Here is a 20,555-nt window from a genome sequence, read left to right as displayed (position 1 = left end):
ACGTCATAGAGAATCAGTGTATCGTCAGTGTACGCGGCCGGCGGACGTGTTGCTTGCGGAGTGTACTACAAAATCAGGATTTTGGTGCTACAGGAACGGAGTTTTGGTAGAGGTTAGTGAGCGCCTTTATTCTTGGATGTGAAATCCTTTACATTAAATAATAAAAAAGCCTAGGCTTTAAACACTGAAATATGTGTGTACACTGTTGACGACTGCATGTGTAGATTTTGTGATTGTCTATTGCTGTATTTTAAACATGAATTGACAACGTTGATGGTCGAAAGGAAAGTGTTTTTGGCAGCGTCGGGATGTTGGTGGTGAATGAAGGGTCTTGTTAAAACTTTATTGTGTCCTCCTATTTCAGTGTGATTGGATAGACCGTGTATGAAGGAAGTTTGCTGGTGTATATTTAAGGATTTGTCATAAAATGTACTGTGCAGTTTTCACGATGTTTCGTTGTGTTTTTAACAGTATTCGGTTGGCAGTATGAAGGCTGACTTCTAGTGGTAAACATATTTCTCTTAAAACGTCAGTGGTCTCCCGGAGCCTCGCTTCCGTTGCTAGTGATGAATCAGCGTTCTTTGTTGTGTTTTCTGTATTTTGTTTGCTATCTGTGATAACTGTATGATAGATAGCACTGTAATGGGTTTGCCAAAGGGACCATATCTATGTGACTGACCCGAACAATAAGGAGCGACGCCAGCCACATGGATGCAGGTTCCACAAACGGCCTGGAACGTAATGGCGATGTCGCCAAGCAGGAATCTGTGACGTCAACAATGGAGCCGCGTCATTGTTTAGTGTGTCCTCATAAGTACTGACATCATAAAGAGAATACGTCAACAATCAGCTGACGTCATAGAGAATCAGTGTATCGTCAGTGTACGCGGCCGGCGGACGTGTTGCTTGCGGAGTGTACTACAAAATCAGGATTTTGGTGCTACAGGAACGGAGTTTTGGTAGAGGTTAGTGAGCGCCTTTATTCTTGGATGTGAAATCCTTTACATTAAATAATAAAAAAGCCTAGGCTTTAAACACTGAAATATGTGCGTACACTGTTGACGACTGCATGTGTAGATTTTGTGATTGTCTATTGCTGTATTTTAAACATGAATTGACAACGTTGATGGTCGAAAGGAAAGTGTTTTTGGCAGCGTCGGGATGTTGGTGGTGAATGAAGGGTCTTGTTAAAACTCTATTGTGTCCTCCTATTTCAGTGTGATTGGATAGACAGTGTATGAAGGAAGTTTGCTGGTGTATATTTAAGGATTTGTCATAAAATGTACTGTGCAGTTTTCACGATGTTTCGTTGTGTTTTTTACAGTATTCGGTTGGCAGTATGAAGGCTGACTTCTAGTGGTAAACATATTTCTCTTAAAACGTCAGTGGTCTCCCGGAGCCTCGCTTCCGTTGCTAGTGATGAATCAGCGTTCTTTGTTGTGTTTTCTGTATTTTGTTTGCTATCTGTGATAACTGTATGATAGATAGCATCGTAATGGGTTTGCCAAAGGGACCATATCTATGTGACTGACCCGAACAATAAGGAGCGACGCCAGCCACATGGATGCAGGTTCCACAAACGGCCTGGAACGCAATGGCGATGTCGCCAAGCAGGAATCTGTGACGTCAACAATGGAGCCGCGTCATTGTTTAGTGTGTCCTCATAAGTACTGACATCATAAACAGAATACGTCAACAATCAGCTGACGTCATAGAGAATCAGTCTATCGTCAGTGTACGCGGCCGGCGGACGTGTTGCTTGCGGAGTGTACTACAAAATCAGGATTTTGGTGCTACAGGAACGGAGTTTTGGTAGAGGTTAGTGAGCGCCTTTATTCTTGGATGTGAAATCCTTTACATTAAATAATAAAAAAGCCTAGGCTTTAAACACTGAAATATGTGTGTACACTGTTGACGACTGCATGTATAAATTTTGTGATTGTCTATTGCTGTATTTTAAACATGAATTGACAACGTTGATGGTCGAAAGGAAAGTGTTTTTGGCAGCGTCGGGATGTTGGTGGTGAATGAAGGGTCTTGTTAAAACTTTATTGTGTCCTCCTATTTCAGTGTGATTGGATAGACCGTGTATGAAGGAAGTTTGCTGGTGTATATTTAAGGATTTGTCATAAAATGTACTGTGCAGTTTTCACGATGTTTCGTTGTGTTTTTAACAGTATTCGGTTGGCAGTATGAAGGCTGACTTCTAGTGGTAAACATATTTCTCTTAAAACGTCAGTGGTCTCCCGGAGCCTCGCTTCCGTTGCTAGTGATGAATCAGCGTTCTTTGTTGTGTTTTCTGTATTTTGTTTGCTATCTGTGATAACTGTATGATAGATAGCATCGTAATGGGTTTGCCAAAGGGACCATATCTATGTGACTGACCCGAACAATAAGGAGCGACGCCAGCCACATGGATGCAGGTTCCACAAACGGCCTGGAACGCAATGGCGATGTCGCCAAGCAGGAATCTGTGACGTCAACAATGGAGCCGCGTCATTGTTTAGTGTGTCCTCATAAGTACTGACATCATAAAGAGAATACGTCAACAATCAGCTGACGTCATAGAGAATCAGTCTATCGTCAGTGTACGCGGCCGGCGGACGTGTTGCTTGCGGAGTGTACTACAAAATCAGGATTTTGGTGCTACAGGAACGGAGTTTTGGTAGAGGTTAGTGAGCGCCTTTATTCTTGGATGTAAAATCCTTTACATTAAATAATAAAAAAGCCTAGGCTTTAAACACTGAAATATGTGTGTACACTGTTGACGACTGCATGTGTAGATTTTGTGATTGTCTATTGCTGTATTTTAAACATGAATTGACAACGTTGATGGTCGAAAGGAAAGTGTTTTTGGCAGCGTCGGGATGTTGGTGGTGAATGAAGGGTCTTGTTAAAACTTTATTGTGTCCTCCTATTTCAGTGTGATTGGATAGACCGTGTATGAAGGAAGTTTGCTGGTGTATATTTAAGGATTTGTCATAAAATGTACTGTGCAGTTTTCACGATGTTTCGTTGTGTTTTCAACAGTATTCGGTTGGCAGTATGAAGGCTGACTTCTAGTGGTAAACATATTTCTCTTAAAACGTCAGTGGTCTCCCGGAGCCTCGCTTCCGTTGCTAGTGATGAATCAGCGTTCTTTGTTGTGTTTTCTGTATTTTGTTTGCTATCTGTGATAACTGTATGATAGATAGCACTGTAATGGGTTTGCCAAAGGGACCATATCTATGTGACTGACCCGAACAATAAGGAGCGACGCCAGCCACATGGATGCAGGTTCCACAAACGGCCTGGAACGTAATGGCGATGTCGCCAAGCAGGAATCTGTGACGTCAACAATGGAGCCGCGTCATTGTTTAGTGTGTCCTCATAAGTACTGACATCATAAAGAGAATACGTCAACAATCAGCTGACGTCATAGAGAATCAGTGTATCGTCAGTGTACGCGGCCGGCGGACGTGTTGCTTGCGGAGTGTACTACAAAATCAGGATTTTGGTGCTACAGGAACGGAGTTTTGGTAGAGGTTAGTGAGCGCCTTTATTCTTGGATGTGAAATCCTTTACATTAAATAATAAAAAAGCCTAGGCTTTAAACACTGAAATATGTGTGTACACTGTTTACGACTGCATGTGTAGATTTTGTGATTGTCTATTGCTGTATTTTAAACATGAATTGACAACGTTGATGGTCGAAAGGAAAGTGTTTTTGGCAGCGTCGGGATGTTGGTGGTGAATGAAGGGTCTTGTTAAAACTTTATTGTGTCCTCCTATTTCAGTGTGATTGGATAGACAGTGTATGAAGGAAGTTTGCTGGTGTATATTTAAGGATTTGTCATAAAATGTACTGTGCAGTTTTCACGATGTTTCGTTGTGTTTTTTACAGTATTCGGTTGGCAGTATGAAGGCTGACTTCTAGTGGTAAACATATTTCTCTTAAAACGTCAGTGGTCTCCCGGAGCCTCGCTTCCGTTGCTAGTGATGAATCAGCGTTCTTTGTTGTGTTTTCTGTATTTTGTTTGCTATCTGTGATAACTGTATGATAGATAGCATCGTAATGGGTTTGCCAAAGGGACCATATCTATGTGACTGACCCGAACAATAAGGAGCGACGCCAGCCACATGGATGCAGGTTCCACAAACGGCCTGGAACGCAATGGCGATGTCGCCAAGCAGGAATCTGTGACGTCAACAATGGAGCCGCGTCATTGTTTAGTGTGTCCTCATAAGTACTGACATCATAAAGAGAATACGTCAACAATCAGCTGACGTCATAGAGAATCAGTCTATCGTCAGTGTACGCGGCCGGCGGACGTGTTGCTTGCGGAGTGTACTACAAAATCAGGATTTTGGTGCTACAGGAACGGAGTTTGGTAGAGGTTAGTGAGCGCCTTTATTCTTGGATGTGAAATCCTTTACATTAAATAATAAAAAAGCCTAGGCTTTAAACACTGAAATATGTGTGTACACTGTTGACGACTGCATGTATAAATTTTGTGATTGTCTATTGCTGTATTTTAAACATGAATTGACAACGTTGATGGTCGAAAGGAAAGTGTTTTTGGCAGCGTCGGGATGTTGGTGGTGAATGAAGGGTCTTGTTAAAACTTTATTGTGTCCTCCTATTTCAGTGTGATTGGATAGACAGTGTATGAAGGAAGTTTGCTGGTGTATATTTAAGGATTTGTCATAAAATGTACTGTGCAGTTTTCACGATGTTTCGTTGTGTTTTTAACAGTATTCGGTTGGCAGTATGAAGGCTGACTTCTAGTGGTAAACATATTTCTCTTAAAACGTCAGTGGTCTCCCGGAGCCTCGCTTCCGTTGCTAGTGATGAATCAGCGTTCTTTGTTGTGTTTTCTGTATTTTGTTTGCTATCTGTGATAACTGTATGATAGATAGCATCGTAATGGGTTTGTCAAAGGGACCATATCTATGTGACTGACCCGAACAATAAGGAGCGACGCCAGCCACATGGATGCAGGTTCCACAAACGGCCTGGAACGCAATGGCGATGTCGCCAAGCAGGAATCTGTGACGTCAACAATGGAGCCGCGTCATTGTTTAGAGTGTCCTCATAAGTACTGACATCATAAAGAGAATACGTCAACAATCAGCTGACGTCATAGAGAATCAGTCTATCGTCAGTGTACGCGGCCGGCGGACGTGTTGCTTGCGGAGTGTACTACAAAATCAGGATTTTGGTGCTACAGGAACGGAGTTTTGGTAGAGGTTAGTGAGCGCCTTTATTCTTGGATGTGAAATCCTTTACATTAAATAATAAAAAAGCCTAGGCTTTAAACACTGAAATATGTGTGTACACTGTTGACGACTGCATGTGTAGATTTTGTGATTGTCTATTGCTGTATTTTAAACATGAATTGACAACGTTGATGGTCGAAAGGAAAGTGTTTTTGGCAGCGTCGGGATGTTGGTGGTGAATGAAGGGTCTTGTTAAAACTTTATTGTGTCCTCCTATTTCAGTGTGATTGGATAGACCGTGTATGAAGGAAGTTTGCTGGTGTATATTTAAGGATTTGTCATAAAATGTACTGTGCAGTTTTCACGATGTTTCGTTGTGTTTTCAACAGTATTCGGTTGGCAGTATGAAGGCTGACTTCTAGTGGTAAACATATTTCTCTTAAAACGTCAGTGGTCTCCCGGAGCCTCGCTTTCGTTGCTAGTGATCAATCAGCGTTCTTTGTTGTGTTTTCTGTATTTTGTTTGCTATCTGTGATAACTGTATGATAGATAGCATCGTAATGGGTTTGCCAAAGGGACCATATCTATGTGACTGACCCGAACAATAAGGAGCGACGCCAGCCACATGGATGCAGGTTCCACAAACGGCCTGGAACGCAATGGCGATGTCGCCAAGCAGGAATCTGTGACGTCAACAATGGAGCCGCGTCATTGTTTAGTGTGTCCTCATAAGTACTGACATCATAAAGAGAATACGTCAACAATCAGCTGACGTCATAGAGAATCAGTCTATCGTCAGTGTACGCGGCCGGCGGACGTGTTGCTTGCGGAGTGTACTACAAAATCAGGATTTTGGTGCTACAGGAACGGAGTTTTGGTAGAGGTTAGTGAGCGCCTTTATTCTTGGATGTGAAATCCTTTACATTAAATAATAAAAAAGCCTAGGCTTTAAACACTGAAATATGTGTGTACACTGTTGACGACTGCATGTATAAATTTTGTGATTGTCTATTGCTGTATTTTAAACATGAATTGACAACGTTGATGGTCGAAAGGAAAGTGTTTTTGGCAGCGTCGGGATGTTGGTGGTGAATGAAGGGTCTTGTTAAAACTTTATTGTGTCCTCCTATTTCAGTGTGATTGGATAGACAGTGTATGAAGGAAGTTTGCTGGTGTATATTTAAGGATTTGTCATAAAATGTACTGTGCAGTTTTCACGATGTTTCGTTGTGTTTTTAACAGTATTCGGTTGGCAGTATGAAGGCTGACTTCTAGTGGTAAACATGTTTCTCTTAAAACGTCAGTGGTCTCCCGGAGCCTCGCTTCCGTTGCTAGTGATGAATCAGCGTTCTTTGTTGTGTTTTCTGTATTTTGTTTGCTATCTGTGATAACTGTATGATAGATAGCATCGTAATGGGTTTGTCAAAGGGACCATATCTATGTGACTGACCCGAACAATAAGGAGCGACGCCAGCCACATGGATGCAGGTTCCACAAACGGCCTGGAACGCAATGGCGATGTCGCCAAGCAGGAATCTGTGACGTCAACAATGGAGCCGCGTCATTGTTTAGTGTGTCCTCATAAGTACTGACATCATAAACAGAATACGTCAACAATCAGCTGACGTCATAGAGAATCAGTCTATCGTCAGTGTACGCGGCCGGCGGACGTGTTGCTTGCGGAGTGTACTACAAAATCAGGATTTTGGTGCTACAGGAACGGAGTTTTGGTAGAGGTTAGTGAGCGCCTTTATTCTTGGATGTGAAATCCTTTACATTAAATAATAAAAAAGCCTAGGCTTTAAACACTGAAATATGTGTGTACACTGTTGACGACTGCATGTGTAGATTTTGTGATTGTCTATTGCTGTATTTTAAACATGAATTGACAACGTTGATGGTCGAAAGGAAAGTGTTTTTGGCAGCGTCGGGATGTTGGTGGTGAATGAAGGGTCTTGTTAAAACTTTATTGTGTCCTCCTATTTCAGTGTGATTGGATAGACCGTGTATGAAGGAAGTTTGCTGGTGTATATTTAAGGATTTGTCATAAAATGTACTGTGCAGTTTTCACGATGTTTCGTTGTGTTTTCAACAGTATTCGGTTGGCAGTATGAAGGCTGACTTCTAGTGGTAAACATATTTCTCTTAAAACGTCAGTGGTCTCCCGGAGCCTCGCTTTCGTTGCTAGTGATCAATCAGCGTTCTTTGTTGTGTTTTCTGTATTTTGTTTGCTATCTGTGATAACTGTATGATAGATAGCATCGTAATGGGTTTGCCAAAGGGACCATATCTATGTGACTGACCCGAACAATAAGGAGCGACGCCAGCCACATGGATGCAGGTTCCACAAACGGCCTGGAACGCAATGGCGATGTCGCCAAGCAGGAATCTGTGACGTCAACAATGGAGCCGCGTCATTGTTTAGTGTGTCCTCATAAGTACTGACATCATAAAGAGAATACGTCAACAATCAGCTGACGTCATAGAGAATCAGTCTATCGTCAGTGTACGCGGCCGGCGGACGTGTTGCTTGCGGAGTGTACTACAAAATCAGGATTTTGGTGCTACAGGAACGGAGTTTTGGTAGAGGTTAGTGAGCGCCTTTATTCTTGGATGTGAAATCCTTTACATTAAATAATAAAAAAGCCTAGGCTTTAAACACTGAAATATGTGTGTACACTGTTGACGACTGCATGTATAAATTTTGTGATTGTCTATTGCTGTATTTTAAACATGAATTGACAACGTTGATGGTCGAAAGGAAAGTGTTTTTGGCAGCGTCGGGATGTTGGTGGTGAATGAAGGGTCTTGTTAAAACTTTATTGTGTCCTCCTATTTCAGTGTGATTGGATAGACAGTGTATGAAGGAAGTTTGCTGGTGTATATTTAAGGATTTGTCATAAAATGTACTGTGCAGTTTTCACGATGTTTCGTTGTGTTTTCAACAGTATTCGGTTGGCAGTATGAAGGCTGACTTCTAGTGGTAAACATATTTCTCTTAAAACGTCAGTGGTCTCCCGGAGCCTCGCTTTCGTTGCTAGTGATGAATCAGCGTTCTTTGTTGTGTTTTCTGTATTTTGTTTGCTATCTGTGATAACTGTATGATAGATAGCATCGTAATGGGTTTGTCAAAGGGACCATATCTATGTGACTGACCCGAACAATAAGGAGCGACGCCAGCCACATGGATGCAGGTTCCACAAACGGCCTGGAACGCAATGGCGATGTCGCCAAGCAGGAATCTGTGACGTCAACAATGGAGCCGCGTCATTGTTTAGTGTGTCCTCATAAGTACTGACATCATAAAGAGAATACGTCAACAATCAGCTGACGTCATAGAGAATCAGTGTATCGTCAGTGTACGCGGCCGGCGGACGTGTTGCTTGCGGAGTGTACTACAAAATCAGGATTTTGGTGCTACAGGAACGGAGTTTTGGTAGAGGTTAGTGAGCGCCTTTATTCTTGGATGTGAAATCCTTTACATTAAATAATAAAAAAGCCTATGCTTTAAACACTGAAATATGTGTGTACACTGTTGACGACTGCATGTGTAGATTTTGTGATTGTCTATTGCTGTATTTTAAACATGAATTGACAACGTTGATGGTCGAAAGGAAAGTGTTTTTGGCAGCGTCGGGATGTTGGTGGTGAATGAAGGGTCTTGTTAAAACTTTATTGTGTCCTCCTATTTCAGTGTGATTGGATAGACAGTGTATGAAGGAAGTTTGCTGGTGTATATTTAAGGATTTGTCATAAAATGTACTGTGCAGTTTTCACGATGTTTCGTTGTGTTTTTAACAGTATTCGGTTGGCAGTATGAAGGCTGACTTCTAGTGGTAAACATGTTTCTCTTAAAACGTCAGTGGTCTCCCGGAGCCTCGCTTCCGTTGCTAGTGATGAATCAGCGTTCTTTGTTGTGTTTTCTGTATTTTGTTTGCTATCTGTGATAACTGTATGATAGATAGCATCGTAATGGGTTTGTCAAAGGGACCATATCTATGTGACTGACCCGAACAATAAGGAGCGACGCCAGCCACATGGATGCAGGTTCCACAAACGGCCTGGAACGCAATGGCGATGTCGCCAAGCAGGAATCTGTGACGTCAACAATGGAGCCGCGTCATTGTTTAGTGTGTCCTCATAAGTACTGACATCATAAACAGAATACGTCAACAATCAGCTGACGTCATAGAGAATCAGTCTATCGTCAGTGTACGCGGCCGGCGGACGTGTTGCTTGCGGAGTGTACTACAAAATCAGGATTTTGGTGCTACAGGAACGGAGTTTTGGTAGAGGTTAGTGAGCGCCTTTATTCTTGGATGTGAAATCCTTTACATTAAATAATAAAAAAGCCTAGGCTTTAAACACTGAAATATGTGTGTACACTGTTGACGACTGCATGTATAAATTTTGTGATTGTCTATTGCTGTATTTTAAACATGAATTGACAACGTTGATGGTCGAAAGGAAAGTGTTTTTGGCAGCGTCGGGATGTTGGTGGTGAATGAAGGGTCTTGTTAAAACTTTATTGTGTCCTCCTATTTCAGTGTGATTGGATAGACCGTGTATGAAGGAAGTTTGCTGGTGTATATTTAAGGATTTGTCATAAAATGTACTGTGCAGTTTTCACGATGTTTCGTTGTGTTTTCAACAGTATTCGGTTGGCAGTATGAAGGCTGACTTCTAGTGGTAAACATATTTCTCTTAAAACGTCAGTGGTCTCCCGGAGCCTCGCTTCCGTTGCTAGTGATGAATCAGCGTTCTTTGTTGTGTTTTCTGTATTTTGTTTGCTATCTGTGATAACTGTATGATAGATAGCATCGTAATGGGTTTGCCAAAGGGACCATATCTATGTGACTGACCCGAACAATAAGGAGCGACGCAAGCCACATGGATGCAGGTTCCACAAACGGCCTGGAACGTAATGGCGATGTCGTCAAGCAGGAATCTGTGACGTCAACAATGGAGCCGCGTCATTGTTTAGTGTTTCCTCATAAGTACTGATATCATAAAGAGAATACGTCAACAATCAGCTGACGTCATAGAGAATCAGTCTATCGTCAGTGTACGCGGCCGGCGGACGTGTTGCTTGCGGAGTGTACTACAAAATCAGGATTTTGGTGCTACAGGAACGGAGTTTTGGTAGAGGTTAGTGAGCGCCTTTATTCTTGGATGTGAAATCCTTTACATTAAATAATAAAAAAGCCTAGGCTTTAAACACTGAAATATGTGTGTACACTGTTGACGACTGCATGTGTAGATTTTGTGATTGTCTATTGCTGTATTTTAAACATGAATTGACAACGTTGATGGTCGAAAGGAAAGTGTTTTTGGCAGCGTCGGGATGTTGGTGGTGAATGAAGGGTCTTGTTAAAACTTTATTGTGTCCTCCTATTTCAGTGTGATTGGATAGACAGTGTATGAAGGAAGTTTGCTGGTGTATATTTAAGGATTTGTCATAAAATGTACTGTGCAGTTTTCACGATGTTTCGTTGTGTTTTTAACAGTATTCGGTTGGCAGTATGAAGGCTGACTTCTAGTGGTAAACATATTTCTCTTAAAACGTCAGTGGTCTCCCGGAGCCTCGCTTCCGTTGCTAGTGATGAATCAGCGTTCTTTGTTGTGTTTTCTTTATTTTGTTTGCTATCTGTGATAACTGTATGATAGATAGCATCGTAATGGGTTTGCCAAAGGGACCATATCTATGTGACTGACCCGAACAATAAGGAGCGACGCCAGCCACATGGATGCAGGTTCCACAAACGGCCTGGAACGCAATGGCGATGTCGCCAAGCAGGAATCTGTGACGTCAACAATGGAGCCGAGTCATTGTTTAGTGTGTCCTCATAAGTACTGACATCATAAAGAGAATACGTCAACAATCAGCTGACGTCATAGAGAATCAGTCTATCGTCAGTGTACGCGGCCGGCGGACGTGTTGCTTGCGGAGTGTACTACAAAATCAGGATTTTGGTGCTACAGGAACGGAGTTTTGATAGAGGTTAGTGAGCGCCTTTATTCTTGGATGTGAAAGCCTTTACATTAAATAATAAAACAAGCCTATGCTTTAAACACTGAAATATGTGTGTACACTGTTGACGACTGCATGTGTAGATTTTGTGATTGTCTATTGCTGTATTTTAAACATGAATTAACAACGTTGATGGTCGAAAGGAAAGTGTTTTTGGCAGCGTCGGGATGTTGGTGGTGAATGAAGGGTCTTGTTAAAACTTTATTGTGTCCTATTTCAGTGTGATTGGATAGACAGCGTATGAAGGAAGTTTGCTGGTGTATATTTAAGGATTTGTCATAAAATGTACTGTGCAGTTTTCACGATGTTTCGTTGTGTTTTAACAGTATTCGGTTGGCAGTATGAAGGCTGACTTCTAGTGGTAAACATGTTTCTCTTAAAACGTCAGTGGTCTCCCGGAGCCTCGCTTCCGTTGCTAGTGATGAATCAGCGTTCTTTGTTGTGTTTTCTGTATTTTGTTTGCTATCTTTGATAACTGTATGATAGATAGCATCGTAATGGGTTTGCCAAAGGGACCATATCTATGTGACTGACCCGAACAATAAGGAGCGACGCAAGCCACATGGATGCAGGTTCCACAAACGGCCTGGAACGCAATGGCGATGTCGCCAAGCAGGAATCTGTGACGTCAACAATGGAGCCGCGTCATTGTTTAGTGTGTCCTCATAAGTACTGACATCATAAAGACAATACGTCAACAATCAGCTGACGTCATAGAGAATCAGTCTATCGTCAGTGTACGCGGCCGGCGGACGTGTTGCTTGCGGAGTGTACTACAAAATCAGGATTTTGGTGCTACAGGAACGGAGTTTTGATAGAGGTTAGTGAGCGCCTTTATTCTTGGATGTGAAAGCCTTTACATTAAATAATAAAACAAGCCTATGCTTTAAACACTGAAATATGTGTGTACACTGTTGACGACTGCATGTGTAAATTTTGTGATTGTCTATTGCTGTATTTTAAACATGAATTGACAACGTTGATGGTCGAAAGGAAAGTGTTTTTGGCAGCGTCGGGATGTTGGTGGTGAATGGAGGGTCTTGTTAAAACTTTATTGTGTCCTCCTATTTCAGTGTGATTGGATAGACAGCGTATGAAGGAAGTTTGCTGGTGTATATTTAAGGATTTGTCATAAAATGTACTGTGCAGTTTTCACGATGTTTCGTTGTGTTTTAACAGTATTCGGTTGGCAGTATGAAGGCTGACTTCTAGTGGTAAACATATTTCTCTTAAAACGTCAGTGGTCTCCCGGAGCCTCGCTTCCGTTGCTAGTGATGAATCAGCGTTCTTTGTTGTGTTTTCTGTATTTTGTTTGCTATCTGTGATAACTGTATGATAGATAGCATCGTAATGGGTTTGCCAAAGGGACCATATCTATGTGACTGACCCGAACAATAAGGAGCGACGCCAGCCACATGGATGCAGGTTCCACAAACGGCCTGGAACGCAATGGCGATGTCGCCAAGCAGGAATCTGTGACGTCAACAATGGAGCCGCGTCATTGTTTAGTGTGTCCTCATAAGTACTGACATCATAAAGAGAATACGTCAACAATCAGCTGACGTCATAGAGAATCAGTCTATCGTCAGTGTACGCGGCCGGCGGACGTGTTGCTTGCGGAGTGTACTACAAAATCGGGATTTTGGTGCTACAGGAACGGAGTTTTGATAGAGGTTAGTGAGCGCCTTTATTCTTGGATGTGAAAGCCTTTACATTAAATAATAAAACAAGCCTATGCTTTAAACACTGAAATATGTGTGTACACTGTTGACGACTGCATGTGTAAATTTTGTGATTGTCTATTGCTGTATTTTAAACATGAATTGACAACGTTGATGGTCGAAAGGAAAGTGTTTTTGGCAGCGTCGGGATGTTGGTGGTGAATGAAGGGTCTTGTTAAAACTTTATTGTGTCCTCCTATTTCAGTGTGATTGGATAGACAGCGTATGAAGGAAGTTTGCTGGTGTATATTTAAGGATTTGTCATAAAATGTACTGTGCAGTTTTCACGATGTTTCGTTGTGTTTTAACAGTATTCGGTTGGCAGTATGTAGGCTCACTTCTAGTAGTAAACATATTTCTCTTAAAACGTCAGTGGTCTCCCGGAGCCTCGCTTCCGTTGCTAGTGATGAATCAGCGTTCTTTGTTGTGTTTTCTGTATTTTGTTTGCTATCTGTGATAACTGTATGATAGATAGCATCGTAATGGGTTTGCCAAAGGGACCATATCTATGTGACTGACCCGAACAATAAGGAGCGACGCCAGCCACATGGATGCAGGTTCCACAAACGGCCTGGAACGCAATGGCGATGTCGCCAAGCAGGAATCTGTGACGTCAACAATGGAGCCGCGTCATTGTTTAGTGTGTCCTCATAAGTACTGACATCATAAACAGAATACGTCAACAATCAGCTGACGTCATAGAGAATCAGTCTATCGTCAGTGTACGCGGCCGGCGGACGTGTTGCTTGCGGAGTGTACTACAAAATCAGGATTTTGGTGCTACAGGAACGGAGTTTTGGTAGAGGTTAGTGAGCGCCTTTATTCTTGGATGTGAAAGCCTTTACATTAAATCATAAAACAAGCCTATGCTTTAAACACTGAAATATGTGTGTACACTGTTGACGACTGCATGTGTAAATTTTGTGATTGTCTATTGCTGTATTTTAAACATGAATTGACAACGTTGATGGTCGAAAGGAAAGTGTTTTTGGCAGCGTCGGGATGTTGGTGGTGAATGAAGGGTCTTGTTAAAACTTTATTGTGTCCTCCTATTTCAGTGTGATTGGATAGACAGCGTATGAAGGAAGTTTGCTGGTGTATATTTAAGGATTTGTCATAAAATGTACTGTGCAGTTTTCACGATGTTTCGTTGTGTTTTAACAGTATTCGGTTGGCAGTATGAAGGCTGACTTCTAGTGGTAAACATATTTCTCTTAAAACGTCAGTGGTCTCCCGGAGCCTCGCTTCCGTTGCTAGTGATCAATCAGCGTTCTTTGTTGTGTTTTCTGTATTTTGTTTGCTATCTGTGATAACTGTATGATAGATAACATCGTAATGGGTTTGCCAAAGGGACCATATCTATGTGACTGACCCGAACAATAAGGAGCGACGCCAGCCACATGGATGCAGGTTCCACAAACGGCCTGGAACGCAATGGCGATGTCGCCAAGCAGGAATCTGTGACGTCAACAATGGAGCCGCGTCATTGTTTAGTGTGTCCTCATAAGTACTGACATCATAAAGAGAATACGTCAACAATCAGCTGACGTCATAGAGAATCAGTCTATCGTCAGTGTACGCGGCCGGCGGACGTGTTGCTTGCGGAGTGTACTACAAAATCGGGATTTTGGTGCTACAGGAACGGAGTTTTGATAGAGGTTAGTGAGCGCCTTTATTCTTGGATGTGAAAGCCTTTACATTAAATAATAAAACAAGCCTATGCTTTAAACACTGAAATATGTGTGTACACTGTTGACGACTGCATGTGTAAATTTTGTGATTGTCTATTGCTGTATTTTAAACATGAATTGACAACGTTGATGGTCGAAAGGAAAGTGTTTTTGGCAGCGTCGGGATGTTGGTGGTGAATGAAGGGTCTTGTTAAAACTTTATTGTGTCCTCCTATTTCAGTGTGATTGGATAGACAGCGTATGAAGGAAGTTTGCTGGTGTATATTTAAGGATTTGTCATAAAATGTACTGTGCAGTTTTCACGATGTTTCGTTGTGTTTTAACAGTATTCGGTTGGCAGTATGTAGGCTCACTTCTAGTAGTAAACATATTTCTCTTAAAACGTCAGTGGTCTCCCGGAGCCTCGCTTCCGTTGCTAGTGATGAATCAGCGTTCTTTGTTGTGTTTTCTTTATTTTGTTTGCTATCTGTGATAACTGTATGATAGATAGCATCGTAATGGGTTTGCCAAAGGGACCATATCTATGTGACTGACCCGAACAATAAGGAGCGACGCCAGCCACATGGATGCAGGTTCCACAAACGGCCTGGAACGCAATGGCGATGTCGCCAAGCAGGAATCTGTGACGTCAACAATGGAGCCGCGTCATTGTTTAGTGTGTCCTCATAAGTACTGACATCATAAACAGAATACGTCAACAATCAGCTGACGTCATAGAGAATCAGTCTATCGTCAGTGTACGCGGCCGGCGGACGTGTTGCTTGCGGAGTGTACTACAAAATCAGGATTTTGGTGCTACAGGAACGGAGTTTTGGTAGAGGTTAGTGAGCGCCTTTATTCTTGGATGTGAAAGCCTTTACATTAAATAATAAAACAAGCCTATGCTTTAAACACTGAAATATGTGTGTACACTGTTGACGACTGCATGTGTAAATTTTGTGATTGTCTATTGCTGTATTTTAAACATGAATTGACAACGTTGATGGTCGAAAGGAAAGTGTTTTTGGCAGCGTCGGGATGTTGGTGGTGAATGAAGGGTCTTGTTAAAACTTTATTGTGTCCTCCTATTTCAGTGTGATTGGATAGACAGCGTATGAAGGAAGTTTGCTGGTGTATATTTAAGGATTTGTCATAAAATGTACTGTGCAGTTTTCACGATGTTTCGTTGTGTTTTAACAGTATTCGGTTGGCAGTATGAAGGCTGACTTCTAGTGGTAAACATATTTCTCTTAAAACGTCAGTGGTCTCCCGGAGCCTCGCTTCCGTTGCTAGTGATCAATCAGCGTTCTTTGTTGTGTTTTCTGTATTTTGTTTGCTATCTGTGATAACTGTATGATAGATAACATCGTAATGGGTTTGCCAAAGGGACCATATCTATGTGACTGACCCGAACAATAAGGAGCGACGCCAGCCACATGGATGCAGGTTCCACAAACGGCCTGGAACGCAATGGCGATGTCGCCAAGCAGGAATCTGTGACGTCAACAATGGAGCCGCGTCATTGTTTAGTGTGTCCTCATAAGTACTGACATCATAAAGAGAATACGTCAACAATCAGCTGACGTCATAGAGAATCAGTCTATCGTCAGTGTACGCGGCCGGCGGACGTGTTGCTTGCGGAGTGTACTACAAAATCGGGATTTTGGTGCTACAGGAACGGAGTTTAGATAGAGGTTAGTGAGCGCCTTTATTCTTGGATGTGAAAGCCTTTACATTAAATAATAAAACAAGCCTATGCTTTAAACACTGAAATATGTGTGTACACTGTTGACGACTGCATGTGTAAATTTTGTGATTGTCTATTGCTGTATTTTAAACATGAATTGACAACGTTGATGGTCGAAAGGAAAGTGTTTTTGGCAGCGTCGGGATGTTGGTGGTGAATGAAGGGTCTTGTTAAAACTTTATTGTGTCCTCCTATTTCAGTGTGATTGGATAGACAGTGTATGAAGGAAGTTTGCTGGTGTATATTTAAGGATTTGTCATAAAATGTACTGTGCAGTTTTCACGATGTTTCGTTGTGTTTTAACAGTATTCGGTTGGCAGTATGAAGGCTGACTTCTAGTGGTAAACATATTTCTCTTAAAACGTCAGTGGTCTCCCGGAGCCTCGCTTCCGTTGCTAGTGATCAATCAGCGTTCTTTGTTGTGTTTTCTTTATTTTGTTTGCTATCTGTGATAACTGTATGATAGATAACATCGTAATGGGATTGCCAAAGGGACCATATCTATGTGACTGACCCGAACAATAAGGAGCGACGCCAGCCACATGGATGCAGGTTCCACAAACGGCCTGGAACGCAATGGCGATGTCGCCAAGCAGGAATCTGTGACGTCAACAATGGAGCCGCGTCATTGTTTAGTGTGTCCTCATAAGTACTGACATCATAAAGAGAATACGTCAACAATCAGCTGACGTCATAGAGAATCAGTCTATCGTCAGTGTACGCGGCCGGCGGACGTGTTGCTTGCGGAGTGTACTACAAAATCAGGATTTTGGTGCTACAGGAACGGAGTTTTGATAGGGGTTAGTGAGCGCCTTTATTCTTGGATGTGAAAGCCTTTACATTAAATAATAAAACAAGCCTATGCTTTAAACACTGAAATATGTGTGTACACTGTTGACGACTGCATGTGTAAATTTTGTGATTGTCTATTGCTGTATTTTAAACATGAATTGACAACGTTGATGGTCGAAAGGAAAGTGTTTTTGGCAGCGTCGGGATGTTGGTGGTGAATGAAGGGTCTTGTTAAAACTTTATTGTGTCCTCCTATTTCAGTGTGATTGGATAGACAGCGTATGAAGGAAGTTTGCTGGTGTATATTTAAGGATTTGTCATAAAATGTACTGTGCAGTTTTCACGATGTTTCGTTGTGTTTTAACAGTATTCGGTTGGCAGTATGTAGGCTCACTTCTAGTAGTAAACATATTTCTCTTAAAACGTCAGTGGTCTCCCGGAGCCTCGCTTCCGTTGCTAGTGATCAATCAGCGTTCTTTGTTGTGTTTTCTTTATTTTGTTTGCTATCTGTGATAACTGTATGATAGATAGCATCGTAATGGGTTTGCCAAAGGGACCATATCTATGTGACTGACCCGAACAATAAGGAGCGACGCCAGCCACATGGATGCAGGTTCCACAAACGGCCTGGAACGCAATGGCGATGTCGCCAAGCAGGAATCTGTGACGTCAACAATGGAGCCGAGTCATTGTTTAGTGTGTCCTCATAAGTACTGACATCATAAAGAGAATACGTCAACAATCAGCTGACGTCATAGAGAATCAGTGTATCGTCAGTGTACGCGGCCGGCGGACGTGTTGCTTGCGGAGTGTACTACAAAATCAGGATTTTGGTGCTACAGGAACGGAGTTTTGGTAGAGGTTAGTGAGCGCCTTTATTCTTGGATGTGAAAGCCTTTACATTAAATAATAAAACAAGCCTATGCTTTAAACACTGAAATATGTGTGTACACTGTTGACGACTGCATGTGTAAATTTTGTGATTGTCTATTGCTGTATTTTAAACATGAATTGACAACGTTGATGGTCGAAAGGAAAGTGTTTTTGGCAGCGTCGGGATGTTGGTGGTGAATGAAGGGTCTTGTTAAAACTTTATTGTGTCCTCCTATTTCAGTGTGATTGGATAGACAGCGTATGAAGGAAGTTTGCTGGTGTATATTTAAGGATTTGTCATAAAATGTACTGTGCAGTTTTCACGATGTTTCGTTGTGTTTTAACAGTATTCGGTTGGCAGTATGAAGGCTGACTTCTAGTGGTAAACATATTTCTCTTAAAACGTCAGTGGTCTCCCGGAGCCTCGCTTCCGTTGCTAGTGATCAATCAGCGTTCTTTGTTGTGTTTTCTGTATTTTGTTTGCTATCTGTGATAACTGTATGATAGATAACATCGTAATGGGTTTGCCAAAGGGACCATATCTATGTGACTGACCCGAACAATAAGGAGCGACGCCAGCCACATGGATGCAGGTTCCACAAACGGCCTGGAACGCAATGGCGATGTCGCCAAGCAGGAATCTGTGACGTCAACAATGGAGCCGCGTCATTGTTTAGTGTGTCCTCATAAGTACTGACATCATAAAGACAATACGTCAACAATCAGCTGACGTCATAGAGAATCAGTCTATCGTCAGTGTACGCGGCCGGCGGACGTGTTGCTTGCGGAGTGTACTACAAAATCATGATTTTGGTGCTACAGGAACGGAGTTTTGATAGAGGTTAGTGAGCGGCTTTATTCTTGGATGTGAAAGCCTTTACATTAAATAATAAAACAAGCCTATGCTTTAAACACTGAAATATGTGTGTACACTGTTGACGACTGCATGTGTAAATTTTGTGATTGTCTATTGCTGTATTTTAAACATGAATTGACAACGTTGATGGTCGAAAGGAAAGTGTTTTTGGCAGCGTCGGGATGTTGGTGGTGAATGAAGGGTCTTGTTAAAACTTTATTGTGTCCTCCTATTTCAGTGTGATTGGATAGACAGCGTATGAAGGAAGTTTGCTGGTGTATATTTAAGGATTTGTCATAAAATGTACTGTGCAGTTTTCACGATGTTTCGTTGTGTTTTAACAGTATTCGGTTGGCAGTATGAAGGCTGACTTCTAGTGGTAAACATATTTCTCTTAAAACGTCAGTGGTCTCCCGGAGCCTCGCTTCCGTTGCTAGTGATCAATCAGCGTTCTTTGTTGTGTTTTCTGTATTTTGTTTGCTATCTGTGATAACTGTATGATAGATAACATCGTAATGGGTTTGCCAAAGGGACCATATCTATGTGACTGACCCGAACAATAAGGAGCGACGCCAGCCACATGGATGCAGGTTCCACAAACGGCCTGGAACGCAATGGCGATGTCGCCAAGCAGGAATCTGTGACGTCAACAATGGAGCCGAGTCATTGTTTAGTGTGTCCTCATAAGTACTGACATCATAAAGAGAATACGTCAACAATCAGCTGACGTCATAGAGAATCAGTCTATCGTCAGTGTATGCGGCCGGCGGACGTGTTGCTTGCGGAGTGTACTACAAAATCAGGATTTTGGTGCTACAGGAACGGAGTTTTGATAGAGGTTAGTGAGCGCCTTTATTCTTGGATGTGAAAGCCTTTACATTAAATAATAAAACAAGCCTATGCTTTAAACACTGAAATATGTGTGTACACTGTTGACGACTGCATGTGTAGATTTTGTGATTGTCTATTGCTGTATTTTAAACATGAATTGACAACGTTGATGGTCGAAAGGAAAGTGTTTTTGGCAGCGTCGGGATGTTGGTGGTGAATGAAGGGTCTTGTTAAAACTTTATTGTGTCCTCCTATTTCAGTGTGATTGGATAGACAGTGTATGAAGGAAGTTTGCTGGTGTATATTTAAGGATTTGTCATAAAATGTACTGTGCAGTTTTCACGATGTTTCGTTGTGTTTTAACAGTATTCGGTTGGCAGTATGAAGGCTGACTTCTAGTGGTAAACATATTTCTCTTAAAACGTCAGTGGTCTCCCGGAGCCTCGCTTCCGTTGCTAGTGATGAATCAGCGTTCTTTGTTGTGTTTTCTGTATTTTGTTTGCTATCTGTGATAACTGTATGATAGATAACATCGTAATGGGTTTGCCAAAGGGACCATATCTATGTGACTGACCCGAACAATAAGGAGCGACGCAAGCCACATGGATGCAGGTTCCACAAACGGCCTGGAACGCAATGGCGATGTCGCCAAGCAGGAATCTGTGACGTCAACAATGGAGCCGCGTCATTGTTTAGTGTGTCCTCATAAGTACTGACATCATAAAGAGAATACGTCAACAATCAGCTGACGTCATAGAGAATCAGTCTATCGTCAGTGTACGCGGCCGGCGAACGTGTTGCTTGCGGAGTGTACTACAAAATCAGGATTTTGGTG

Source organism: Haliotis rufescens, unplaced genomic scaffold (genome assembly GCF_023055435.1).
Source record: "Haliotis rufescens isolate VD_foot unplaced genomic scaffold, xgHalRufe1.0.p SCAF_73, whole genome shotgun sequence".
Taxonomy (NCBI): Eukaryota; Metazoa; Mollusca; class Gastropoda; order Lepetellida; family Haliotidae; genus Haliotis; species Haliotis rufescens.
Note: the sequence above shows the minus strand (reverse complement) of the source record.